We start from the raw sequence: 20172 nt of genomic DNA, 5'->3' as shown, positions 1-20172 counted from the left end.
AATATGCCATACGGTTACAGTCAGGGAACATACACATGGAACAGTCCCATATGTATTGAATATGTCATACGGTTACAGTCAGGAAACATGCACATGGAACAGGTTACAGTCAGGGAACAGTCCCATATGTATTCAATATTCCATACGGTTACAGTCAGGGAACATACACATGGAACAGTCCCATATGTATTCAGTATGTCATACGGTTACAGTCAGGGAACATACACATGGAACAGTCCCATATGTATTGAATATGCCAAACGGTTACAGTCAGGGAACATAAACATGGAACAGTCCCATATGTATTGAATATGCCATACGGTTACAGTCAGGGAACATGCACATGGAACAGTCCCATATGCATTGAATATGCCAAACGGTTACAGTCAGGGAACATACACATGGAACAGTCCCATATGTATTCAATATGTCATACGGTTACAGTCGGGGAACAGTCCCATATGTATTCAATATGCTGCACGTTTACAGTCAGGGAACATACACATAGCACAGTCCCATATGTAATCAATATGTCATATGGTTACAGTCAGGGAACATACACAGGGAACAGTCCCATATGTATTCAATATGCCATACGGTTACATTCAGGGAATATACACATGGAACAGTCCCATATGTATTGAATATGCCATACGGTTACAGTCAGGGAACATATACATGGAAAAGTCCCATATATACTCAATATGTCATACGGTTGCAGTCAGGGAACAGTCCCATATGTATTCAATATGCCATACGGTTAGCGTCAGGGAACATACACATGGAACAGTGCCATATGTATTCAATATGTCATACGGTTACTGTCGGGGAACAGTGCCATATGTATTCAATATGCCGCACGGTTACAGTCAGGGAACATACACATAGCACAGTCCCATATGTATTCAATATGTCATACGGTTAGTCAGGGTACAGTGCCATATGTATTCAATAGGCCGCACGGTTACAGTCAGGGAACATACACATAGCACAGTCCCATATGTATTCAATATGTCATACGGTTACAGTCAGGGAACATACACAGGGAACAGTCCCATATGTATTCAATATGTCATACTGTTACAGTCAGGGAACAGTCCCATATGTATTGAATATGCCATACGGTTACAGTCAGGGAACATACACATGGAACAGTCCCATATGTATTGAATATGTCATATGGTTACAGTCAGGAAACATACACATGGAACAGGTTACAGTCAGGGAACAGTCCCATATGTATTCAATATTCCATACGGTTACAGTCAGGGAACATACACATGGAACAGTCCCATATGTATTGAATATGCCAAACGGTTACAGTCAGGGAACATACACATGGAACAGTCCCATATGTATTGAATATGCCATACGGTTACAGTCAGGGAACATGCACATGGAACAGTCCCATATGGATTGAATATGCCAAACGGTTACAGCCAGGGAACATACACATGGAACAGTCCCATATATATTCAATATGTCATACGGCTGCAGTCAGAGAACAGTCCCATATGTATTCAATATGCCATACGGTTAGAGTCAGGGAACATACACATAGAACAGTCCCATATGTATTCAATATGCCATACAGTTACAGTCGTGGAACAGTCCCATATGTATTCAATATGCTGCACGGTTAGAGTCAGGGAACATACACATGGAACAGTCCCATATGTATTCAATATGTCATACGGTTACAGTCGGGGAACAGTGCCATATGTATTCAATATGGCGCACAGTTACAGTCAGGGAACATACACATAGCACAGTCCCATATGTATTCAATATGTCATACGGTTACAGTCAGGGAACATACACATGGAACAGTCCCATATGTATTGAATATGTCATACGGTTACAGTCAGGAAACATACACATGGAACAGGTTACAGTCAGGGAACAGTTCCATATGTATTCAATATTCCATACGGTTACAGTCAGGGAACATACACATGGAACAATCCCATATGTATTCAATATGTCATACGGTTACAGTCAGGGAACATACACATGGAACAGTCCCATATGTATTGAATATGCCAAACAGTTACAGTCAGGGAATATACACATGGAACAGTCCCATATGTATTGAATATGCCATACGGTTACAGTCAGGGAACATACACATGGAACAGTCCCATATGCATTGAATATGCCAAACGGTTACAGTCAGGGAACATACACATGGGACAGTCCCATATATATTCAATATGTCATACGGTTAAAGTCGGGGAACAGTCCCATATGTATTCAATATGCCACATGGTTACAGTCAGGGAACATACACATGGAACAGTCCCATATGTATTGAATATGTCATACGGTTACAGTCAGGAAACATACACATGGAACAGGTTACAGTCAGGGAACAGTCCTATATGTATTCAATATTCCATACGGTTACAGTCAGGGAACATACACATGGAACAATCCCATATGTATTCAATATGTCATACGGTTACAGTCAGGGAACATACACATGGAACAGTCCCATATGTATTGAATATGCCATACGGTTACAGTCAGGGAACTTACACATGGAACAGTCCCATATGCATTGAATATGCCAAACGGTTACAGTCAGGGAACATACACATGGGACAGTCCCATATATATTCAATATGTCATACGGTTACAGTCGGGGAACAGTCCCATATGTATTCAATATGCCACACGGTTACAGTCAGGGAACATACACATAGCACAGTTCCATATGTATTCAATATGTCATACGGTTACAGTCAGGGAACATACACAGGGAACAGTCCCATATGTATTCAATATGTCATACGGTTACAGTCAGGGAACAGTCCCATATGTATTGAATATGCCATACGGTTACAGTCAGGGAACACACACATGGAACAGTCCCATATGTATTGAATATGTCATACGGTTACAGTCAGGAAACATACACATAGAACAGTCCCATATGTATTCAATATTCCATACGATTACAGTCAGGGAACATACACATGGAACAGTCCCATATGTATTCAATATGCCATACGGTTACAGTCAGGGAACATACACATGGAACAGTCCCATATGTATTAAGTATGTCATACGGTTACAGTCAGGGCACATACACATGGAACAGTCCCATATGTATTGAATATACCATACGGTTACAGTCAGGAAAAATAAACATGGAACAGTCCCATATGTATTGAATATGCGATACGGTTACAGTCAGGGAACACACACATGGAACAGTCCCATATGTATTCAATATGCCATACGGTTACAGTCAGGGAACATACACATGGAACAGTCCCATATGTATTAAGTATGTCATACGGTTACAGTCAGGGCACATACACATGGAACAGTCCCATATGTATTGAATATACCATACGGTTACAGTCAGGAAAAATAAACATGGAACAGTCCCATATGTATTGAATATGCGATACGGTTACAGTCAGGGAACACACACATGGAACAGTCCCATATGTATTGAATATGTCATACGGTTACAGTCAGGGAACATACACATAGAACAGTCCCATATGTATTGAATATGTCATACGGTTACAGTCCAGGAACATACACATGGAACAGTCCCATATGCATTGAATATGTCATACGGTTACAGTCAGGGAACATACACATAGAACAGTCCCATATGTATTGAATATGTCATACGGTTACAGTCCAGGAACACACACATGGAACAGTCCCATATGTATTGAATATGTCATACGGTTACAGTCAGGGAACATACACATAGAACAGTCCCATATGTATTGAATATGTCATACGGTTACAGTCCAGGAACATACACATGGAAAGGTTGAGGATGTAATAGTTTACATTCTTGAAGAAATAACGAAGGGAATTTTACACACAATTTATTTTAGTTTTTTTAAAACAAATAATCAAAGAAAGAAAGAAAAGGAAAGCAAAAAATAAATATATAGAAGACATGCTTGCAGAAAAATAACATTGTTGGACAATCGATAAATGATTTTCATACTTTATAGGTTTTTTTGACACCACGTTTGGATCATGGGCTATTTTAAAAGTGAGTTATGTATAAACAACAACACAAATTTTAACACTCAGTACACAACACGATTCAATGTGTTACCCTGATACAAAAGCTTGTTTTGTTTTGTGTAACGACACCACTAGAGTTACCTTGGTACAAGACACACGTAAACCTGGTGAGTACTGGGCGATGATTTAAACAGAAAAAAAGATAATGAGAGAGGAAACCCGCTGCCGAAATTCAATTAGCTGTGCCTACCGAAAAAGCAGCACAAGATCTTTTGTAAGCATCTTTCCATAGACAGGGCAGTACATACCACAGCCTTTAGTACAGCAGATATTGGGCATGCATATAAGCAGTCTTTGTAGACAGTATACTACCGTGACAAAGTCGATCCCACCCGGACTTTAAAAGATCAATCTTTTAAAAATTGTGATATAAAAACAGGAAGTCGACCTCTAAGGCCCCTGCCATGGAGGTCGTTTAAAATCCCATATTTCCACGTGGTATCGTTAGCTTTCTCCAAATAAAAAGAAAACCAACACTGATACCAAATGCTGATTATTATGGATGAAAGCTTCCCTACAAAACGTTTCAAATCTAACAAGATGATCAACCGTGCTATGTCTAGATCTGAACCCACATTGCACGTAAGTAAGCAGAAGATGAGTTATGAGAAAAGTTGTCAGCCAATGCATTAGCAATGTCACGATGAGACGTGACATCCGTATCATTGACAGACAAATGATGAACTGTATTACTGGATTCTTTTCCTTTGATTTTACTGATTCTATTTCAGAGAGATGTCACTGATGTTTGTGAACGGAGGTCTATCATTCTCCAAAATAACTGAAAAGTAGTCACTACCACAAGGGTCTGGACCAACGTTCCACGAGAGATCAACACAAAGTGATGGATTACAAATTGTCAAATATATTGACGTGAAATACCACTTGTAAAATGAAAATAAGTATAAGTATCTATGTCTTTAACTATGTTACTTGGAACTTATATTATAAGATTGATGACTATTGCCTTGTTCAACCTGTTACTCTCTGTCGCAAAAAGTCACTTTGAGTTGTGTTATATATGCATGGGCATGGAACCACTAGTAAGAACCCACAGTACCTGAGAATGATTGTGATGTGAGACAGACCCTAATTCTCTATTTCTAAATCACGGTTTAGTTTAAAACACCTGAAGAAAGTCACCTGAAGAAAACACCTGAAGAAAAGAAAACACTTCACCTGAAGAAAAATGTCTCAAGGAACAGTAGCATCTTAACATTACCTGAAGACACTTCTTAAATAGTGGTCAAACGTCTTAAGACAAACTTTCATCAGTGCCAGCACAACCAGCAACGCTATCTGGAAGAAGAGTCCAGGACTCTGTTAGCCAATATGACTTACCGCAAGTCGTGGGGCCTTGAAGAATGTATGCATTCTTGGACTGATTGACCTTTTTCAAGATAGTCAATACTTTGGCTGACTCAACTGCTGGGTCAAGTCCAGCATCCTCACACCATAATACCCAGTCCAATGCACTCTCTCTAGGACTAGCTACTTCAACACCAGCCTGTCATTTTTGGAGCTGACCATTGTCTAAGATATGACATAATGTCATGTTCTTGTACTTCAGTGTCTCTTTCTGTCAACACTCTTTTAAACAATGTATCAAAATTAACTCTGGTATACGTAGAGGCGAACGAACCAAGAGTACCTGTTCGTGTATAAGGATACCACGAGTCAACCCTGTCCTTATTTGCTTTAAACCATTTCAACAGTTCATCTTTATTAGATGCTGCACTTTCTCTACCTGCTCTAACAACGTAAATGTAGTGTTCTTCACTTGGACCAATGTTTTGTTTCTTACACATTGGGTCAGATGGTGGTCTACCACCAGGACATTGAGGAGGCTTGATTTCCAAACCGTCGTGACTATCACTACTTATTGTTTCAAATTTGCTGAGCTCAGCTTCTATTGAAAATCCCCATTTATTTGATTTGGAAAATAGTCCGTCTGTTTGGTCCTCATCACCCTCGTACTTTCGTTTCCCCATCCCAATTCAGTAATTTTGGATTGAGCAGATCTGTCAATACAATCAGTGTTAAAGCCAAAAGCACTAGCCATGTTGTGAGCAGGAGAGAAATCGTCCATCTCTTCAAAATCACCCTGAAAGGAGTTATTTTCAATAGCTCCATTGTATTTGGACATGAGATATGAATCATTACGTCCTAAGAAGTAATATCCATCATCTTTTCTTTTGAGGTAGCCTAGGTAGTTAGTTAGGTCTTCGATGGTTTGAGTTTTCACCCTTGCACCAATTTTCATTCCAGCAACTTTCACATGCTTCAAAAACCTATCTTGAACAAGCTTTAACGTCTCCGGGCTATCACACACAACATGAAGATGACTTGCCTTACCTGTCGTACACCCCTCCGTTGATGAGAAACCCCCTCTATGGATAACAGCCAACGTAGCACGGTTGCAAGTCTGCGTAAGGTCCTTGCCCTGTCCAAGGAACATCTTAATCTTGTTACATAATTCTCGTATCTCCTTGGGAAAGGCATTGAGCAAATCAGCTCTCATTGACCAACGTTCTGTGGGATAATAAAAAAACTCTTGTTGAGTTGTCATGTATTGTAAAAAAAAGGTTTACCATTTTTATCTATTAATAATGTTCCTTGATTGTTACATTTCTTTCTCATGGGTTGGAAGTAGTCTGGAGCGAAGAGCTTGGAGAGCGTTTCGTCTTTTGCAGATCCTTGAGGAGACTTGAAGTCAATGATGACAGAGAAGTATCTCTTATTCGCGATGCTTTTCGTCGTTTTCCACGTGGTCCGGGAGCAACAGGAAGGCCTGCAGTATCAGGATCATCACGTGAAATATCACCAGGGTAATCATATGGAACATAAGGTGAAGTATCTGATTTCATTAAACATGGTTGAAAGAAATTCCATGTAGGAGCCATATACTGATTTGGACTGGGCCAATATATGTTGTTTCTACACCAACTGCTTGTGTCATTTTTCGGAATTAAATTGAACACACATGTCATTGTATAAAATTATCTCTCATAAATTGCATCAAATGTATCTTCTTGGATAGGCATTACACAACCAAAAAATCCCCATGTACGAGCATGATTCAATCCAAATTTCATTTCAAAGATAGTATTATCAAAATCACTATCCCATGTTGGACCAAGTTTGATATCACCATGATCATCATATTGAGTTAGAAATGGCCAGGATGACCATTTCCAATGAGTATCTACCATATCAGTTGTGTAAAATGGTCCAGTTGACAGAGTGAAAAGTTGCAAGTAAAATATTTGACCTTTCTCCGGTCTGCTAACTAACATTATGTTTTTATTACATTGCGCAACGTCAATGGAGTACTCAGTATCATCAGCCATAGTTAGCCCATTGTATATTTAAACGCAGTTTTCCACGGGAAACATACAGGATCAATTTTAATTGTATCCATTTGTCTGTCATATGTAATATGCAAAATTACATGATCAACTATAGTACAAGGAGCTAAAGGTAAATCTCTTAAATATGTTTTAAGTTTAGACATACCTTATTATAGAAGTCGTGTAGATTCCAAAGTTTAACTATAAATAAACCATAAATAAAAGTATATCATTTTTGAGAATTAAGTCTTCCAATTGGTTTCTTCTAAAATTAACATCCTCGCATCCCCACAGAGTGTGGTGTTGATTAAAATATACCATACTAATAAAGGGAGTAGTGAGCTAGTCAATAAGAACTTGATGATCCCTAGGATTGAAACTAAAATGATTAAGAGGTAAACTGAAGATAAAGTAAAAGCCTTATGAGCCGTGACTTTTAGAGCCACGGCTTGTAAATGAGTATTTCCTGCGACAATACTCTGAGGGATGTTTTCATTAACCTTTAGACTACTGGATAAATTTTTAACAAAAACCATGTTGAGTGGGTACAAGTTTACAATTTTTACTCACATATATTCACTTAAATGTTTTATAAATACATGAAATAAAGTTCATATATGAATCGGTAAGTATTATTTTTGTGTCTTTTTTGTAATTTTTATTATTTTAGATCGGCTAATGGTGATTAAAATTAGGCAAAAAATCGAAAAACTTGCGTTTACTTACGGGCATTTGTGGCCAGTTGTCCAGTATTTTTGTCCATTATTCCCGATAACAGTGGTTTTCTGACCAGAATTTTTTTTTAAACCCGAACTACGATTCATATTGCAATATTTGGTAATTTTCGTTGTTGGTAAAACGATCAAATTTATTATCAAATTAGCTGTCACAATCAGCTATCGATCCCTGAAAATGACCGCGACGTGCCGCCATTGTTGTCAAGCGAAAATATTTGCCGAAAACCACTTTTTGAACTCAAAATTTGAAGGTATTTTCAATTGAAAAAATCAAAACAAAAGCCACCATTTTAAAAAAAAAACTTTTTTCTTTAATTATATTTCCGTTTCCGGTGAGTGTCGTGTGCAAAACGGCGGTAAATATGAATTGGGGAATGCACTGTATACAGTGTACAGTATATCGACTGACGTGACGTCGGGCGAGATATCTCGCCTGCAGTACTCAGAAGATTAACAAGAATGGAAACACCTCAAGATGTTCTATTTTAAGTTTCTTGAAATGTATGATACAGGTTAAATCCTCTCATGGTAATATGATCAGTGTCTTTCAAGAAAGTTTCCTGAAGACACACTGCAAGAGGATTATGTTTTTGAATTAAAATACTTAATTCATCAAAATTGGGCCTAAGCCCACGGCAGTTCCACTGTAGGAAATTAGTTGCCATTAGTAGGAAGTATGGGATTTATTTATTTCTCCTTCACCCCCCTCCGTACATAAAACAAAACGACAAGTAAGTGGAATACTGTATGGTGCACATACTCGACATACCACAGTTTATCCCATAATAAAAAATTACACACTTAAAAGTCTGAAATCCACTCTTACAACGTAAACCTCTAAACGAATTATAATGGGTCGTTACTCCTCCAGTGGCTGTTCACCTTCAGCGTATTCTCACGGTTCGCCAACCTATAAAAAGACAACACAAATTTAATGTGAGATACTTTCAAAATAGTTACTATCTAATTCGTTCATCAAACGAAAGAAACACTATTTCTCATTCACCCCCCCCCCCCCCCCCACCCACCCCCCCCCTCCGTATATAAAACAAAACGACAAGTAAGTGGCATACTGGGTGGTGCACAAACTGAGATTCAAAGATTAATTAAAGCCCCAAAGACAGTTATACTTCCAATCTACTCTCACTACTATCTTAACATAACCGTCCTTGGCATTCTCACTCTTCCAACGCCCATGATGTTTAAATATCCTGTCTGGAATACCATTATTAGCTGCTGCTGTTGCTCCCCCAGATCTCAGACTATGTAAACCATACTTGGTTATGTCACTAACAAAAGGCTGAAATGCTTCTAAAACACCTCTCTTGCTCGGGTATAAACAGTGGGATATTTGTACCTCTCAAAACAAACCCATCATTTGTTTTACAAATTTATTCGAATAAGCTTTGAGTTGAGCTGCCTGAAAATACCTCTCTAACCAAGTATCTAGACACGTTACAGAGGCAGTTCTACCTATAACTAGCCATGCCCCATCACGATACACATCCGTTTTAGATTTTTCAATGAAAATAGTCATATAAGCTTGTGGAAAAATATCACTGCATCAAATGTTAACAAGTACTGCCGATCGCATAAAACCAGCAAAGGCTACCAAACACATACATAACGTTCTCTAATCATATAAATTGGGATCAGGTAACCTGGATTCAACCAAACTAATCAACATGTATAACATAACAGGTTCTTTCTTATTTACAGAGCGAACCAGTTTCCTCTTGGCTGCTTTTCATATATGAATAACTAAAGAATTATCTGTAGGTGAAGACAACTCCACCAACACATGACAATGTCTGATACTGTAAAAAGCAGCATCTACTGCAGAAATCGATTCACTGCTTTGAATCATTGATAACAAATACAATGCACAACGTAAAGGTGATGTTGGTAAACTAGAACAAATTTCATTAACCATCGCCCATTTAGTCCAAACCTTAAAACCTTGAATAAGACAAAAACTCTGGAATCCTAGCTTTTCTAATTCGTTCCCAATGGTGAATCCTTTGTCTGCCATGACAGCATCTCCTTCCAGTAAATAACCTCTTTCAAGTAGAGCTTTCAGTAAATCATAAAACCCACTGTTTGTTGTAATTTCTTTGTCTGATACAGACCCAGTAAACAGTTCAGAAACAAACATCAATGATCCACATAGATCACAACCAATAAGACACTTTAAGGTAGTGCTTGATTTGTAGTCACTGTACATTTGACTTTGTAGAGCCAGAGCACAAGGAGATTGTGTTTTAATTTCTGTGCCATCAATGATAATCAGACGTGTGAGAAATTCCTTTTTGTAGTCAGCAGGCATATTGTTAATTATTATATCCCTGTGTGGCCAAATATTTAACTGTCCAAATTTGAAATACATGCGTTCAATCCATGCATTAAAATGTCACTCGAAGATTGCAATGAAAGTCCAAATCGCTTGGATATGTCTTTTAGACCAAAATTATGCCGCAGTCTACACAAACATAGAAAAAGACAATCTTTCAGGGCAAGCCTTCTAATGTCACGCCTACTTTTTCTGTAAGAAATGCAATCATCACTTGGTGCAAGAAAATCAAGGAGTGCAAGAAATCTTCACAGCTTTAATCCTGTGTACTACTGGAACAGATCTTTAAGTTTTCCCTCTCTTCTACGGACACTATCAAAACCAAATCTTTCTCCATCTTCTAATTTTTTCTCTAATTCTGTTATTCATGTCTTCTGTTCTTGTACTTTCTTAAGCAATTCATCATTTTGCATTGTTGTCTCTTCTAAATGTTTTCGAAGTTTGTGACTCTCTACACTATATACCAGGAGATCAAGTGGGGAAACCCCTGAAAATATATGAATGAAAAAGACACATTCAATGTACTTAACAAAATATTTTGTATTATATTTTAGACAAGAAACTTCACAAATATAGAAGCCTCTGTGGAAACTGGATGCGGCAATACACTATTTCCAAAAACAGCACCTGTAAAGTTAACAGATGAATATCTTTGCTTAAATAAAGACTTTGCCCTGGTAAATGCAGAAAAACTGGAAAGCCAGACACAGGGACAAGCAAGCTGCCAGTTATGGAAAACATTAAGGGCCAAACGAATAACAGCGTCAAATTTTGGGAAAGTTTTACAACTCAAGTTTGTGCCATCTTCAAAATTCTTGGAGAATATATTTAACACCAAAGAAATATCAGCTGCTCCCTTGGAATATGGCAGAAGAAATTAACCAAAAGCAAAAGGCCAAGTATCTTGAACTGTATCATACAAGACACATACGTGAATGTGGACTGGTGGTAAATAAAGAATTTTTGTTTTTAGGTGCCAGGCCAGATGGTAAAGTATGTGATAACAATGATTGTGGCATAATTGAGGTCAAGTGCCCATATACTGCAAGAGACCATACAATTAATCAAGCATTTGATGAACTTAAACATTTTATTTTAAAAATGGAAGGCAATTCAATTATTTTGCCTCAGAATCATGAATACTATGACCAGGGTCAAGGACAGCTGATAGTAACTGGCTCAAAGTTTTGTGACTGTAGTTTATACCAATAAAGACTTGCATGTTCAGCGGATTTATCCGAATATTGACCATATGCAAAACATTGTTTTACATGAAATATGCAAAACCCCATCTAGTCTAAATGGAAAAAAACAAGTAGTTCAGGTGTATATTGAATATACAGGTGTATATATGTTGTGGGTTAGGTTTCATTTTTGTGTAAATAATTTACACAACACATTATTACTACACATAAATGTGTAATTAATGCATTGAACACTTGAACTTACAGTTTTCATCAGTTTGAATACTTTCATCTTTATGGAATTCTGTAGGTGGAGCATTTTCATTGTCATCGGGTCTTGTGGCACTGAAATCATGAGAATGTAATCAATTAATGTCAGGACTTGTAGATTGTGGTAGCCCTACCCCCATGGCTAATGATATTGAATGCTGGGCTAGTCAATAACTGCTACTGCCATGCCCAACGGTTAGTAAAAATATTTGGTCAAATGTTATTACAAATGTCTATTTTGTAAATATGACTATCCTGCCTCCACCCCTACCCCAATGTTTGTGTTTTAAGCTCTACCTCACTCTTTAGGTGACGATTATTACTATTAATTAGTCAAATTAAACTAAAGTTGGGCTAGTGATTTTTTAATTATGGCTAGTAAATTTAAAAAATCACTGATCCCATGGCTACTGGATTTTATGAAAATTCTAGAAGCTCTGAATGTATTTTGTATTTTCTTGTTATTAATCTTGTATGTGAAATCACAATAAATAAATTTGTTCAGCCAATGACTGCAAATTATCTTTAACACATATTAAAAAGCAGTAAGAAAACAACACCCAAGGTATTTGAAGATAAAGCCTGAGAAATTGTGACTTAAAAGTCATGTACTTGAACTTGCTTTAAATGGGGTTACCTACTCTGTATTACTTTCGATTGAAATCTCCTGTAATCGCCGTTTCTTTGGTGGGGGCCTTGACGGTGTTGATCGACTCCCATCTGCAGCTACTGGATCAGGGCGTATCTCTGTTGGACCTCTCTCTCCAACAAAATGTTGTAAAAGAAAATATTTTCAGATATCAAAATGCAAAATCTAACAAGGTAAGCTACAAATGGTGAAAAAATAAAATAAAGCATGGCTATATAATTTCATTTCATATTATGCATCTTCAAATCATGTTTTAGAATGGTGATATATATGATATGCACTTAAAATATTCTTGAACTACAGGAAAAAAACAGAGTAACGTTTGTTTTATTTAACGATGCCACTAGAACACATCGTTTACTAATCATCGGTTATTAGACGTGAAATATACGGTCATTTTGATATGTTTGTCAGAGGAAGCCCTCTACATTTTATCATGTAGCAAGGGATCTTTTATATGCACTTTCACATAGACAGGAGAGTACATACCGCAGCCTTTGGTATACCAGTGGTAGTGCACTGCCTAGAAGTGAGAGAAAAAAAATCAGAAAATTGGTCCATCGAGTGGATTTGATTCTAAACTACAAATGAGTAAAATTACAACGAATGTAAGAATACTTTGAATGACTCGCATGCATTACTATTCCTTATTATGATAATGCCATATTTAAATTTACATTTCTTAGTTTTCTACTTCTGTCTGTTTAAATTTGAATTTTAAATAAATAAATAAATATGAAATAAATAAAAATGAGATAATTTCATACACAACTACACTCACCTTTGAACAAACATACTTGTGCTTGTTTATGTTATCAACATTTAGTTGAGAGTGTGGTCATCCGCATAGTCGAATCCATTTTTAAAAAATTTCTCGTTGCGTTTTCGGCTTCGGAAACGGTATAAATGTCAAATGCTGTCCACTTTCGTGCTGTTCATCCGATTTGCATGTCCCCCAAGCACATCGCTTCACCATTGTGCCTAAGAATAATGCCTTCTAACAAAGGAAGTATTAGCGCTTACTGAACAACTGAACTAAACAATTATCAACATAAAAACACCGCTTGTGGGACAATATGGCGGACGGAAATAACGCATTATGGGTGTGTGGAAATAGCGCGCTTTGATTGGTTGAAGTTCCAAAGTGATTGACACCTGTGGAAACATGAATTCCAGTCGCTAGACAAATCGCATGCGACAAGTTGGTGCGACAAATGCACAATGAGAAAGCCGCTTTACGCTCAAGCGAAGACGCCGCTTGTTAAGGAAAATTATTTAGTTATTTAAAGTTAGTCGCGGGTTACCATGTTATAACATCGTGTACAAATATGAATACAAACTCAAATGCACTGTTTAAAAACCTCGTGTGTCTACATTATCAACGGGAATTGTCAATGGCATACGCTCGATTCGTCGCTTGTTGTCAGTTTCAGTTAGCACGTGCGTTGGCGGATTTACAATTGTACGGGTCATCTCAAAAATGAAATGAGAAATCTTCCGCTGTAGAAGAACATTCGGTTGAGGATAGGGTGCTAGGTTGTTTCGTTAAAGTCGGTTTGATCATGATAACGTATTATCAACACTACATTTTGTATTCCTGATTATATGATACTGGGGATACCAAATTTGCAAGGTCTGTGGGTAATGTGTGTCATTTGGTCATTTGTTTACAAGCCATCAAGACCTGTATACCTGAGCGCAACGTTTTGATAATATTTTAGTTTTAAAAAAGTGTGATGTCAAACTAATTTTGAGCTAATCGTGATAATGTCACATTATCAACTGAGGCGATTTTAGTACTGTGATTTACTAAACATATATTATTTTATAAGTATTATAGGATAAATAGAATTCATTACTCTTGTTTTTAATATCGAAAATATCAACCGTATCTAGTTAATCCGAGCCTCCACAAATACTGATGAACGTAGACTTGGTTGATATTTCCATATTAAAAAAAAAATTTGTCACGAATATATATATATATATATATATATATATATATATATATATATATCTCTCTCTCTCTCTCTCTCTCTCTCTCTCTCTCTCTCTCTCTCTCTCTCTCTCTCTCTCTCTCTCTCTCTCTCTCTCTCTCTCGTAAAATCAACAGTTATACCTATGTTTTCATCATTGAAATAAATCAACCTATATGTTGCATCATAACCATTCGACTCTAATTTCTGCATAGATACAGTTTTTGGTCATGGTTAACAGTTTTCTCTTCAGCTTAATACTGGATACATTGCAGTAATTCCCCATAGTTATTTTTAGCTGGTCATATTGATTAATCTAGCTGTTAAAGGGATTGATCAAGATGTTCTACAAATCTGAACATAGACGAAAAGAAAGTGGCTCAGCTCACTCTAGATCTTTGAAACAGTAGCCAATTTGAATAAAAGTTCATATTTTTGTTTAGTAAAATTGTATGACCAATAAAAGGTAAAAGTTTCTTTTATTCAACGACACAATAAGAGAATATATATATATATATATATATATATATATATATATATATATATATATATATATATATATATATATATATATATATATATATCTTTGGCTAATTGGCGTGAGAAATGCGGTCATTTCACACGTATTGAGAGGACACTCGCTACATTTTGTTTACATTAGCAGCAATGATCTTTCAGAGCTGGCAACCCCTAGCCACAAGTGAGAGTAGCATTAATGACAAGCTGAGCGTAGCATGGCCGAATGTCATAAACAACAGCAAAGGAAAACACCAAATAACTTTTTAAAAAACTACGTCATAGTAACCGCAAACGACTGGGTCATGCTATTTTTAGCCTAGATAACGCTTGTCGTCGGTTAAGGGATACGGACATACCCGAAATGTAACGAATGTTGTTAAATAAGTCGGGCGATTTGAACAGGATTATAAATGACTAAAATGTTGTTCTTAAAACAGCATCGAAATGCAATAAACCCAAAACTAACTGTTGTGCCATGATGTGATCAATACTACATTTGAACGCTTATATTCTTATTTCAAGTTAAAATTAAAATGATTCTATTCCTAACTGGCATACGTTCAAATGCAATGTTCTATATTCACGGCATGCAAGCGTAATATAAATAAACAACAGTTCTTTGAAGGTTTTATAGTACGCGGCACTGGGGTCGGTCTACAGTAAAACTACATGTCTGTTTTACAATGGTTCTTAATCCGCAAATTATACTTTTATATGTTGGAATAAAAAATAAAAAAAAGCCACAGAAATGAGGAATTCAGTTTGTAGTTACTGTATTCCACGATTACGTCCAATGTTTAGTATAATTGCCAGAATCGCCAGAAATCGCCAGCTTTTCAACAGTACTATGTAGACCTATAATTTGTGATAAAGATAAAACATATATGCTTGCCAAATCAAACAATTTCGTTAGTAGAAACTTTGGCCAAATACACTAATCATCCAGTTATGTTTATCTGTTGCAAAAGTTATTACTGGTTTTCATTAGCGTATAATACTGGATTTTTTTTCAACTGCGCGTAGAAATTTGGACATGAGCGTAGCAGCGTAGCAAACGTCGGCTAAGCATAACAAACTACGCCCAAAGCGTAGCAGTTGGCAGCTCTGATCTTTAATATGTACATGATTTTGTATTAAAGAGTAGACAATTTTGATTGTTTTCCTGATATCAGTCGTGCCCAGTAGCATACAATTCTTATATAAATATATATATATATATATATATATATATATATATATATATATATATATATATATGCTGAAGGAAGAAAGAGAGAGAGAGAGCTATTGGTATGGTGCAGTTGGGTGCGAGTTATGCCCATGTGGCAAGAATCCTGAATTACACAAAATTGACGATCACCAGGTAAAGAGAGAGAGAGCTATTGGTATGGTGCAGTTGGGTGCGAGTTATGCCCATGTGGCAAGAATCCTGAATTACAAAAAATTGACGATCACCAGGTTGATACAGCGTTGCAGGGTGACTGGCAGGACTGCAGACATACCACGAAGTGAAAGACCCCGCGTCACAACAGGCAACGAAAGAAAGAAATGTTTTATTTAACGACGCACTCAACACATTTTATTTACGGTTATATGGCGTCAGACATATGGTTAAGGACCACACAGATTTGGAGAAGAAACCCGCTGTCGTCACTACATGGGTTACTCTTCCGATTAGCAGCAAGGGATCTTTTAATTGCGCTTCCCACAGGTAGGATAGCATAAACCATGGCCTTTGTTGAACCATTTATGGATAATTGGTCGGTGCAAGTGGTTTACACCTATCCATTGAGCCTTGTGGGACACTCACTCAGGGTTTGGAGTCGGTATCTGGATTAAAAATCCCATTCCTCAACTGGGATCCGAACCCAGTACCTACCAGCCTGTAGACCGATGGCCTGCCACGGCGCCACCGAGGCCGGTCAATAGCCAACGATGACCGCCATCTCCGCATCTTACTCTTACGTAACAGATTCCTCACTATGACGTCATCTGCAGCGACTGGCCTTGGACATGTCATCAGTCGTCACACTGTACGTAGTCGACTACGACAGCATGGCATCAGGGCCTATCGACCATTCAGAGGGATGACATTGACGAGGCAACATCGACTTCGACGTTTACGTTGGACACGTCAATTTCAACGTTGGCAACATCGGAACTGGCAACGTGTACTCTTTTCTGATGAGAACAGGTTCCAGTTATTCAGAGCTGATGGCAGGACTCGGATATACCGACGTGCAAGCGAGAGAACAGCTCCGTGCTGTGTTCAGGAGACTGAACCGTTTGGTGGGGGATCTGTGATGGTTTGGGATGGTATCTGTGGCCAACAGCGGACAGACCTTAATGTCATTGACAGAAATCTGTCCGACGTCGGGTCCGTGCTTGTATACTTGCATATGGTGGACATACACGCTATTGATACATGTTCTTTGTGGTCAAATGTATTCACCTTCGTTATGAGTGGTCCTTTATGAAATCGCACATTTTACCCCTAGTGCTGTTGTGAACTGTGATATTATCCTTTTATGGGATTTATTGAGTATACTCGTGTTTATTTATCGCCAAATTATTATACTTTCAAAATATAACATTTGCATCAACTTGTGTTTTGTGTTGTTTTTAATACTTTGAAAAAAATAATTGGTATACTTTCTTTTGATTGTCAGTTTATATATCAATATCAATTATATATATATATATATATATATATATATATATATATATATATATATATATAGTGAACTCGATTGGCATTCTCCCTAGCTCTCCACAAAACATAATTATTGGTGTTTCTTTATTAACAGGTAGGGTGTGTCTTAAAACGTTTATTTGTACAGAATGAGATATATCTATTTCGTTTATATCCCCATATTTTGGCTCCATATAATAAAACTGGAAGAACCATTGTCGAACATTTTATGTTTACATTCGGTTCGTAGGTAGATAGTACAAAGAACATGACCTTGGTAGTCTGTTGTTTAAGTCTATTCTTAGTTATTCGAAAGCTGTGTAATGTTGTAAAAGTAATTCCTAAGTGTTTGTATTCTTTGATATGTTCAAATATATTATTTCCAATCTTCAAATTATGTTTATAATCTCTAGTGTTAACTAAAAAAAACCCAATATTTTTGTATTCTTACGGTTTATTTTAAGTTTCCATTTATTGCAATATTGATAAAACAAATTTAATGTGCATTGTAGGTCTGCTGAAATGGTTGATAATAGGGCAGTATCGGCATCACTAGATGGTATTGTATAATTGATGCCCGGTAAACAATATATAATGAGCGATCTTCAAATTAATTAGGATTGTCCTCATTTTGTTAGGGTATCAACTCACATACACACACCAAAATGTTGTATTTTCTTATTTAATTATGTATTTATTTAATATTATTATTTTATTCTCTATTTTGTAGGTGCATTGGTGTCTGAAAAACATATAATAAAAATGTACTCTTTATTTTTCTCTCTTTTTTTTTTTTTACTGGTTTGTTATTATTATTATTATTATTATTCAGGGTTAGATCTTAACGGTAGTCCGGCAGTCTGAGACTACATGAAAATTAACAGGACTACCTGAAGCTGCAAACAGGTAGTCCGTCGGACCACCTGGAATTTTAAAATTTATTTAGCACAAATGAAACATTTTGTGGATCTATTTCAAACAGCAGAAACACAGGCTTGGTCCCCCATCATATCGCATTCATTTACAGTACGCGATGTCGGTTGTTGCTTTTTAAACTGTTACAGCATCCTGACTAAATTTAGCATGCACAATTTACACATTTTGTAGTCGATGCAGTCTTCGGTCAAAATACAATCATTTTGAATTTGGAACATACCGGGATTCGTCGCACATTTTCATGGAATGGTAGTTTAATTTACCAAGTCACATCAGAATGAAGAACTGCGAAGTTGACCTCAGCGAAAACATAATTATGCATCGGTCGGTAAGGTATTCTGATAGAAATGCAATATGGCAATTGCCGATATATTCATATTAATTTTCACATGAATTACAAAGATGTCACTTTTTCCCATTTTAACGCAAAACTGCTTACATGTTTCAATAAAATTTTCATCTCAAATTACATCATTTAATAATATTTATTATGTTCGATTTATTATTTAACATTATATTAATGTTTTGATCAAAACAATTATAATAGGTCTACACATAATTGCACTACATTTCATGTACAGTGACATAGTACTGCCAGTTTTTTAATAACGGATCGCAATGAATGAAAATAGTTTTCAAATATTTCTTTACAATACTAACTAACAAATATTTTATAATGGGGGGTCTTGTAAAGATTTTATATCAAATATATATACAGGCGCAGATCTAGGTGTGTAAAAAAAGTGAGACATCTGATTGTAGTTTAATGCTCAATCTGTGCTTGGACTGATATATATATTATAATTCATCAATCATTCAATCGATGTTATATTGTCAATGTGCCATCTGATTCAGTTACAACTATATCTATACATTACATAATATAAAGATATTTTAAAATATAAATCACCTCATATTCAACAGGTCAAGCAACACAATTTGATATAATACCAGTGCCAGTTCCAGCCTGAATATTGATTCGATGTGTTTTAGTATGAATTGGTGTATGATAGTTATTAATAGTATATATACAGAACATGCATGATGATTTAACCTGTAATAAATTGTCAAAATAACAAACCGTAGCATTATTTTAACTTAAAATTATTACAAAATATGGACCACCTGAAACTTCAAGGGACTATCTGAAATGAAAGCAAGGTAGTCCTGTTAAAACCCTGAAAAATTCTGAAAATCTAACCCTGTTATTATTATTATTATCATTATGTTGTTGCTATCATTATTATTACTATTTTTCTATGAAATCTAAATCAAATAAATTAATGCTATATGTAACTTACTTCCGCTGAACTTGTTACAATACGATCGTGGGGCAACCCATCCGTCATAGCACGTCCGTGTACCAGCGTCAGTTTTTGGATTGAAGGACTCTATTATCAACGTGTTTTGTTGGGGCGAATCGATCACACCGGTGTATCGGTCA

General features: G+C 36.6%; 1 long non-coding RNA gene across 1 annotated transcript; it reads right to left on the bottom strand.

The window, feature by feature from the left end:
* Nucleotides 1-10946: 10946 nt before the first annotated feature.
* On the bottom strand, nt 10947-12658 carry LOC121386192. The gene is made up of 3 exons (XR_005959599.1): nt 12598-12658; nt 11952-12031; nt 10947-10989 (listed from the first exon to the last, which is right to left on the bottom strand). It is a non-coding gene; the product is annotated as an uncharacterized LOC121386192 (long non-coding RNA).
* Between the last annotated feature and the right edge of the window lie 7514 nt (nt 12659-20172).

Source organism: Gigantopelta aegis, chromosome 12 (genome assembly GCF_016097555.1).
Source record: "Gigantopelta aegis isolate Gae_Host chromosome 12, Gae_host_genome, whole genome shotgun sequence".
Lineage (NCBI taxonomy): Eukaryota > Metazoa > Mollusca > Gastropoda > Neomphalida > Peltospiridae > Gigantopelta > Gigantopelta aegis.
Note: the sequence above shows the minus strand (reverse complement) of the source record. Positions and strands in the feature narration are given on the sequence as shown.